Below are 9,845 nucleotides of genomic sequence, written 5' to 3' on the forward strand. Positions count from 1 at the left end.
CTTGGTTGAGGTGGAGGAGTCAGAGGGTGGGATATTTCCCTTCCTGCTAAATGATGAACTAGCAATTGGCTGAGCCCTCAAGGGTTAACTCTCTCACATTGCAAGGCAGCAGGAATGGAGGGAGATATGTGCATTTCCCCTTTAAGTACACGGCCTTGTTAATTAAATCAGCTTGCTGAGACCACAGCTGCTGCAAGCTCCCTCTGTCCTGAGCCCTGGTGTGTCCCCCCTGCTCTATGGAAGATGGGGTAAGCAGGGAGGGAGGGGGACACCATGACATTAGCCCCCTCTTCCATTTCTCCCCCCCTCCCCCCACAGGAAGCAGGAGTCTCAGGGAACAGCTCCAAGGCAAAGGGCAGGAGCAGCACATGGCAGTGGGGGGAGGGACACAGCTGAACTGCAGGCAGCTGTTGCACAGGGAAATTAGGGGAGCGGGGAGCTGAGGAGGGAGTTGATAGGGGGCTGCAGGTCCACCCTGGTTCCAAGCCCCCACCAGCCAGCTGCAACCGGCTGCTCTTCCTGCAAGCAGGGGACAAAGCAGGCTGCTGCCAAACACCGTTAGAAGGGAGCATTGCACAACTTTAAACGAGCATGGTCCCTAATTGATCAGTGTCATAACAATAAAGGGAAGGGTGTAACAGCTGTCCTGTGTACAGTACTACAAAATCCCTCCTGGCCAGAGACTCCAAAATCCTTTTCCCTGTAAAGGGTTAAGAAGCTCAGGTACCTGGCTGACACCTGACCCAAAGGACCAATAAGGGGACAAGATACTTTCAAATCTTGGGGGGGGGGGAAGAAGGCTTTTGTTTGTGTTTTGTTTGGGAGTTCGTTCACTCTTGGGACTGAGAGGGACCAGACATCAATCCAGGTTCTCCACATCTTTCTAAACAAGTCTCTCCTATTTCAAACTTGTAAGTAAAAAGCCAGGCAAGGCGTCTTAGTTTTACTTTGTTTTCTCAACTTGTAAATGTACCTTTTACTAGAGTGTTTCTTTGTTTGCTGTACTTTGAACCTGAGACTAGAGGGGAGTCCTCTGGGCTCTTTAAGTTTAATTACCCTGTAAAGTTATTTTCCATACTGATTTTACAGAGATGATTTTTACCTTTTTCTTTAATTAAAAGCCTTCTTTTTAAGAACCTGATTGATGTTTCCTTGTTTTTAGATCCAAGGGGGTTGGATCTGTATTCACCAGGGAATGGGTGAAAGGTTTCTCAAGGCTTCCCAGGGAAGGGAATTAGCTTGAGATGGTGGCAGCGGACCAGAGCTAAGCTGGTAGTTAAGCTTAGAAGTCTTCATGCAGGCCCCCACATTGTACCCTAAAGTTCAAAGTGGGGATACAGCCTTGACAATCAGCAGCATAACTACGAAACAACCTTAACTGGGATGACTTTAAGTGAGGAGTTACTGTACATATGATTTCTGAGTCCATAGTTCAGGTTCCTAGTAGCACTGGTGAGTTCTCTGGCTTGTAAAGTTCTTCTGGAACACACCCAAAGCTTGGATGGCTCTGTCAGTCCTTTGTTCAAAGCTTCAGTTTGTAGAGAAGTTGCTCCAGAGGTAAGAAGCAGGCTTGAAGACAAAATGGAGAAGATGCAGCTGCCTTTTTATATGTTTGCAATGTGGCTTGTACATCTTCTGTCCCAAACAAAAGCTCCCCTCATATGGGCATGGAAAAGCACTTGGAGTCCCCTGTGCACAGGCATCTCCCTACATCTCCTGCTGACTCATAGGTATAGCCCCTAGCTTCTCTCAGTGGGCTCATTGTACAGCTGATTCCCCTGGATGGGCCATCCAACAGGCTGGATAGTGCAGATGCCAAAGTGTCTGGGGGTGTCACCCAGATACACAGCACAAGTTGGAGATATCAATATACCACACATATTTATAACTCACGATACAATGATGATACATACATATAAATCATACTTAGCAAATTATAACTAAGATGGTTGTGGCTGTTCCTCCTCTGTGTGGGAAGGAGGCCATGCCCCCTCTCTGCTACACTGGTAGAAGGGCACAGTTCAGGGGGATTGGGCACTGGGGTCTCCATCACTCGGCGGTGTAGAGCAGTAATTAGTTAGGGGCCCAAGCCCTCTGACAGGGCAGGACAGCAAACAACTAGAAAGCTCTGGCCTGTAATCAATGTAAAGCAGCAGTGGCTATAAGCCCAGGCCCTCAGGCAGGGCAGAGCAGGGCAGCAAACAGGGGGCTCTGGGCTGCAGTCAGGACAGAGCAGTAATGAGTCCATAAGACCAGACCTCAGGCAGGGCAGAGCACCAAACAATCAGGGGTTCTGGCTCTGGTGGACCACCAACAAATGCAGAACTTTTGCCCAGAGTGGGAGCCTGCCACCCCTGGGTGAGGTGGTAGGGGGACCTGGGCTCACCCGACTCCATCAGGTCCCAGCCCAGGGCCCTAACAGTGGTGGAGTGGTACACCAATAGGTCAGCAGAGAAATCCTGAGGCAACACACTGGCCAGCTGTCGGTCAGAAACGCAGCCAAATTAAAAAGAACAGGAGTACTTGTGGCACCTTAGAGACTAACAAATTTATTTGAGCATAAGCTTTCATGGGCTACAGCCCACTTCTTCGGATGCATAGAATAGAACATATAATAAGAGTTTGTGCATATTTGTGTGTGTGTGTGTGTGTGTGTGTATTAGACACACACACACACACACACAGAAGATGCCATACCAACTCTAAGAGGCTAATTAAATAAGATGACCTGTTATCAGTAGGAAAAAAACTGTTGTAGTGATAATCAAGATGGTCAATTACAGACAGCTGTTAAGAGGTGTTAGGTAGTTATCATAAGGAAATAGATTCAAGTAGTGTAATGACTCAGCCATTCCCAGTCTCTATTCAAGCTGAGTCATTGGCTGTGTCATTACACTACTTGAATCTATTTCCTTATGATAACTACCTTACACCTCTTAACAACTGTCTGTAATTGACCATCTTGATTATCACTACAACAGTTTTTTTCCTACTGATAACAGGTCATCTTATTTAATTAGCCTCTTAGAGTTGGTATGGCATCTTCTGTGTGTGTGTCTAATTATATATATATACACACACACACACACACACACAAATATGCACAAACTCTTATTATATGTTCTATTCTATGCATCCGATGAAGTGGGCTGTAGCCCATGAAAGCTTATGCTCAAATAAATTTGTTAGTCTCTAAGGTGCCACAAAGACTCCTGTTCTTTTTACAGATACAGACTAACACGGCTGCTACTCTGAAAACAGCCAAATTATATTAATCTCCCCAGGCAACTTCCTACACTCTCGTTCAGGGGGAGAGGTGGAAATACCTGGGTCCCAGGGTCGTTGTTCTTTCCACCAGGATAAAACAGCTAATGGCAGCCCCAGCAACTGTTCACTGTCTCCAGCAATCAGCAGCTCTGGCAGTCCCTCCAGGTCTGAGGAGCTAGAGCGGTTGCTGTTGGGTCCAAGCTCCGGCACCGTGTGGGAGACATCCTTCCCTCCAGCAGCTCCTCTCCAACTGAGCTGGAGGACCTGCCTTTTATACTTCTGTTTCCTGTCCCGCCCCTCTGCTTCCGGTGGGATGGGCATGGATGTCCTGGTTCTGCCCACCGGGGGCAGTTGTGACCGTCCCTCCAGCCATCTGGAAAGGAGGCCACACTCCATTTCTACAATAACTTTTCCACTGCAACCTTACAGGGCATATCTCGTCTGATTCACTGCAATTTCATAATATTGGTATCCATAATATTATGAATGGTCACCCACATTCCCTACAGCATCACAGTTACTAGCTTGGATGTTACCTCTTCACCACTCTGAAGTGTTCTTGGGTAGTTGGTTTCTCTGAAGTCATTCTTTGTCCTGCCGGCTTGTTTTCCTTACCAGTGGCTCTTAAATTAAGGCAGAGCCTCCACACACGAAATACCCCAGTGATCGGGTCACATGGTATTGGCAATTATTTCACAGCCGCCACAAAAGACTTATGGAAACTACGTAGTTCAAGCAACATGTGGGAATTATTATTAATTAATATTATTTATTTCAGCAGTGCTGGGAGCCAAGTCCTGGCCCAGGACCCTGCTGTGCTAGGCACTGTACAAACACAGACCAAAAAGACAGTCCATGTCCCAGAAAGCCCACAATGGATAGAGACCTGGGCTGGGATGCAGGAGAGCTGGGTTTGTTCCCAGTACTGCCACTGGACGGACCAAAGGTTCTAATGGGTTACCTTGGCTAAATGACTTCCCCACTCTGTGCCTCAGTTTCCCCATTTGTAAAAACTGGAAGACTCCTATAGACCTCCTTGTTAAAGTTCTTTGAGACGTACTGATGATAAGCACTAGAGAAGACACAGATATCGCAATTATAATACACAGACTCTTCTTTAATATACTATACCTAATCGATTTTAACCATTTGGAAATCTAGAACCACGATTAAACTTTTAGCAAACAATCTGAAACCTGTTGGCTTCTATGTAGTTTGAAAACATTCTAGAATCCAGTGATGTTCTAGATCCAGTCGGGACTCTAGAACCCATGGACTTTGTGTTTAAACACATTGAGAGGCTTACAATCAATGAAATTCCACAGCCAGCTCGTGATGCAGAATCCAAGAGAGTCAATTAAGTTAGAACACAGTCAGAGACCTAAAACAAAGAAGATTCTGGTGCTGGCTACTGATCTGCTGCCATTGATGACCCATTGAATTTCAAAAAATTGAGAAACTTAGAATGCATGGGAATCTAGAATCCAGGGACCCTGCGGGGTATATAAACATTGACATAGCTGGAACACATCAGCTTTTAGAAACTTTGGGGATGCAGGAAAAACTGGGATGGAAAGTTTTCAACTCTCCTTAAGTCTGGCCACCTTCACACGATCTCCTGTTTTGTGTTCTCGACTTCTGACCCATGTCTTCCACTAGACTCAGGGGAACTGCTGCTGAGATCATCAAAAAAAGCCACCTTGACCAGAGGTAAAAGAGACATCCTGAAGACCTGCCAGAACTTCTCCCCCACTAAGAGGTAGAGGATGGGGGAGAAGCAGGCATTGAAGCAGGACTTGAAGCTCTAAATGACTGAGAGAACGCTTTTCAGTGACTTTGGCACCTCCTTCTTGTAGAGCTTTAAGCCACGGTATAGGTGGTAGGGCAGCTAGCCGAGGAAGAAGGAAACCACCATGGCCACCAATGACTTTGAAGGGCTTCCCAGCCCTCGCCAGCTTTTTCTCCTTCATATTCATCCCCACACAGACATAGCATCCCACAATGGTGCAGAAGGACAGCAGGAAGCCCAGCAGGTACCGGAAGATGAAGATGGCCAGATGGACCCATATCCACAGGTCCTGCATCTCGGCTCCATTCCAATCTACGGAGATGTAGTACTTAATGAGTCTAGCAATTCTGTCCCTATCCACCATACGGGTCTCCCGGAAAGCCAGGTAGGGAGCACTGAGACCAAAGGAGGCTAGCCACAGACAGACGACCAGCTTCGTATCCCAGGAAATGGTGTGATGATTCCAGGACCAAATGGGATGATGAGTGAGGGTGTAGCAGTCCAGACTGATGAGGGTGAGAAGGAAGATGGAGAACATGCCCATGGAACTGAAGGCATTGAGAAGTTTGTCGCCATGCCAAAGACCAAGTGGAAATACAGAAGGACGTAGACGGTGAAGAAGGGGATCAGCTGGGTGAAGAGGAGGTAGCAGGAGACCAGGTGGAGGAACCAGAGCGTGGTCATCGTCCTCCTCATCTTCAGTCCCAGCACTCACAGGTACAGCCTGTTCCCCACCACACCCACCAGGAAGTGGGTGAAAAACAACACAGCAGAGGCCAGGTGAGGGGTCTTCATGGTCTCTGGGGTCTTGCTGGAATTTGCCACTGTGGTTGGTGGGAGTGCCGAGATATCTTGTTCCACTGTACCCTGAGAAGAGATATTAGAGGGGTTGAAAGGGATGACAATGGAGGCGAAAAGGGAGAGTGGAAGAGGAAAAGCGAGAAATACCAGAGTGGGATAGGAAGGCATCATTGGAGACAATCTCTCTGGGCACCCTGTGGCCCTCCAGAATATCCAGGCTGGATATTGTCAGAACCTGGGCTATAGCCGGTGGAACTCACTGCTACAGGATAGAGCTGTGAGCAGTAGGGGAGGACAAGTGGAATAGCAGAAATGGGAGGAGTGGAGAAGGGGACACTCCAGTAGATCAAACATACAGCTATGTAGAGATTATCAAATAGCTGTGATCTGGACTACTGGCTTGTTCAGGGGAGCAGGGAATGGGACCTGGGGCCTTTCCACTCTAGGGTGGTCAGCACCAATCTGGCCCCAGGACAGGGGATCAGGTCTACTCAGTTGGGGGGGGGGGATCAGTGCTGCTGCCTCCTAGCTTGCAGGAGCTGGTGCTGGTGCAACTCACTGTTACAATGAAGAAAAAGCCACCCCTCCCCCACCTCATCACTTGTGCTCATCTGCCAGTCACAGGAACTGCTACTACACCCTGACTCATGAGAGCGTGCAGGGTCCTTCTCACCTACATTGTAACACAGGAAGCCACAATCCACTTAGCTGCTTCTCTGCACCCAAGCCGTGCTGCCTCCTTCATAGCTGTATTATCCTGCAGTCCTGTCTGCTCTGTAGAATGGCCTAATGGTTAGAGAATGGGGGAGCGGCTGGGAGCCAAGACTCCTGGGCTGTGGGAGGGACGTGGGGTGTTGTTGTTTAGACTCTGCAAATGGGGAACCCCTCATCTGATTAACATGAAACAAAACAGAAAAATTCACCCACGTCACAGACCTCACCTACTACCTCTGTCTATTGAGTGCCCCATGTTAACCCCAGTGCTACCGGCGGCAGGGACTTTCACAGGCTAACACTACTGATACCCAGTGACAGGGAGTTTCACAGGAGAACCCCACTGATACCTAGTGGCAGGGAGTCTGACTGGTTTGCCTTTACAATAGCAAATTTGTGTGGCTCCTAGGTGGTCTTAGCAAGGACATTCCCCTTTAGACCCAATGCTGGGCCCTCTGCCCATTGTTTTAACTCACCTGGGCAGCAGGTGGTGGAAACACGGACCCAGCAGAGAGATTCAGATGACATGTGTTTGCCCAGCAAAACATCTGCGTGTCTGTCCTTGCCTCAGCTTTGCCTTGCGTGTTGAGTTCACTCCCTTTAACTCTCTGTCTTCTACATGCTCCACCCCAACCTCCTCTCTCAGGTCGAAAAGTTGCAAACCATAAATGGAAATGATCATTCGGACACTGTCTTAGCAGAGAAACCACCTAAGAAACAGCCATTGCTTTAAAACTAGCTTCCATTCCCCTCCCAGAACCGGGGCTAGAATCTAGTGGGAGGTGTAGTCATGGCCCCAAACCGTGCTGTGCTCGGCACTGTATAAAGACAAGAGAGAGCTTACTGTTTAAGGAGTCAGTGTTTGATAGAGACCAGGTCCAGGTCTCAGGAGGCGGACTGAATGACCGTAGCCAAGTCACTTCCATACTCACTGCCTCAGTTTCCACATTTGCAAAAACTGGAAGACTGCTGCTGACCTACTTGGCAAAGTTCTTTGATATCTACTGAGGGCAAGCACTAGAGAAGAGCTAGTTTTTGCTATTATAATACACAGACTCTTCTATAATACATCACACCAAATGGATTTGAAACCATTTGGAAATCTAGAACCCCCATGAGATTTTTAGATCAACAAAGAAGCTGGAACCTGTTGGAGTCTATATGATTTAAAAACACTCTAGAATCCACTGGGGTCCTAGCACCAGTCAGGAATCTAGAACCCATGGACCCTATTGAGTGTGAACACTTTGAGAGACTTAAAACGAAGAGTCCAGAGCCAGCCAGTGATGCAGAACCCATGAGAATCAGTTAAGTTAGACTACATCGAGAGACTAGAACAAACAAGATTCTAGAGCCAGCTAGTGATCTGGAACCCTTAACAGCCATTGACTTTGAAAAAATGGAGAGACCTAGAATGCATGGGATTCTGCAGATAAAAAGGAATCTGGAATCCCAAGGACACTGCTTGGTTTATAAACATTGAGATACCTGGAACCCATCAGGTATCAGAACCATGAGGGATAAAGGAACAGGTGGGATGACAAGTTTCTAATGCTCTCTAACTCCAGGCATTTCAGGCACTTGTGACCGACATCGGCACCGCATTCTTGTAGAGCAGCAAGCCCTGGCAGAGATGGTAGAATGACACCATCGCAGTCACCATGACTTTGAAAGGCTTCCCGCTCCTCGCGGACCCTTCTTCTTCATCTCCAGCCCCATCCGGCTCTGGCATCCCACGCTGGTGCAGAGGGGCAGCGGGATGCCAAGCAGGAACTGCACCCTGAAGATCAGCAGATGGAGATGTCTCCTCCAGGCCTGCATCTCGGCTCCATCCCCCTCTCCAGAGAAGGTGTAACTATTCGTGCAGGTAACTCTGCCCCCTCCATCTCCGGGATTTCCTGGAAACCTAGTTAGGGAGCGCTGAGGGCGAAAGAGACCAGCTACACGCCCACGACCAGCTTCTTGGCCCGGGTCACAGTGCGGTGACACCAGCACCAGACGGGGTGGCATGTGACAGTGTAGTGGTCCAGGCTGGTGAAGGTGAGGAAAATGGCAGAGAACATGCCCAGGGAGAGGCAGGCATTGAGGAGCTCGCACATGGCCGTGCCAAAGACCCAGTGGAAACCCAGGCAGATGTAAATGTGAACAGAGTTATAAAGCAGGATGTGAGCAGGTAGATGAGTAACAGATGGAAGTCACCATCATTCTCAGCCGCAAAACCCACAGGCAGAGCCCACAGCCAGCCACGCCCACCAGGGGGTGCCACACGCAGCTGCCACTTGACTTCCCTTCCCAAAAAGCTGCAGATTGCTCTTTTTGGCTGCTGGAGCAGAGGGGCGGTGAGTGGCCGGGCAAGCAGGGAAGGTGGAGGTGACGCGAGGGTTCAGTTGGCCGGGAAGGCAGAGGGGGTGTGAGGGTGCTGGACTGGCTGGGAAGTCAGAGGTGCTGTGAAAGGCTAGGCTGCCTGTGAAGGCAGAGGGACCATGAGTGGTCAGACAGGTCATAGAATATTAGGGTTGGAAGGGACCTCAGGAGGTCATCTAGTCCAACCCCCTACTCGAAAAGCAGGACCCATCCCCAACTTTTTTTTTGCCCCCGCTCCCTAAATGGCCCTGTCAAGGATTGAACTTGCAATGCTGGGTTTAGCAGGCTAATGCTCAAACCACTGAGCTATCGCTCCCCTTGTTGGGAAGGTGGAGGGGCCATGAGGGGTCAGGCAGGCCAGGAAGGCAGAGGGGCTGTGAGACCATAAGAACACAAAGGGGATTGGAGACGACAGAAGAGGGGAAGGGAGAGAGAGACAGACATGTGCAGCCCATGCCCTAGCAGTGAGAAACACGGCATTTAATTCTCCTCCCTGCACAAACCCATTAGGCTTCAGCCACACACAGGACTCACTGGACCCCATTCTCCTCAGAATTCAACGCTGGTCTCATGTACCGTGCCACTGGGGACTGTTTTCCCAGTAGCGTTGGGTTCCCTTCGGGGGTCTTAGGGTCCCAGCTCCAAGGATGGAGCCTCTGTAACCAACACTCTGGGGAGGGCTGGGTGTGACTGAGATTTTATGTAGAACAGGAAGGGACAGCATTTCACATGAGTTGTCTCACTCAGGGATGTACCCACAACATGTAGATAACACAGGACTCCTCACGGCTATTGACCTGCTCTAACCACTAGACCCAACCCCTCCCAGAGCTGGAGACAGAACCCAGGGTCCTCAATCCCAGCCACCTAATGGACTAGCCCATTAGACCCCACTCATCTCCCAGAGGTG

General features: G+C 49.2%; 2 pseudogenes; both read right to left on the reverse strand.

Moving 5' to 3' along the window:
* Positions 1-4,873: 4,873 nt before the first annotated feature.
* On the reverse strand, positions 4,874-6,025 carry LOC135976889 (probable G-protein coupled receptor 33; annotated as a pseudogene).
* Positions 6,026-8,144: 2,119 nt separating this feature from the next.
* LOC135976890 (probable G-protein coupled receptor 33) lies at positions 8,145-9,507 on the reverse strand (annotated as a pseudogene).
* Between the last annotated feature and the right edge of the window lie 338 nt (positions 9,508-9,845).

Source organism: Chrysemys picta, chromosome 20 (assembly GCF_011386835.1).
Source record: "Chrysemys picta bellii isolate R12L10 chromosome 20, ASM1138683v2, whole genome shotgun sequence".
NCBI classification, from domain to species: domain Eukaryota; kingdom Metazoa; phylum Chordata; order Testudines; family Emydidae; genus Chrysemys; species Chrysemys picta.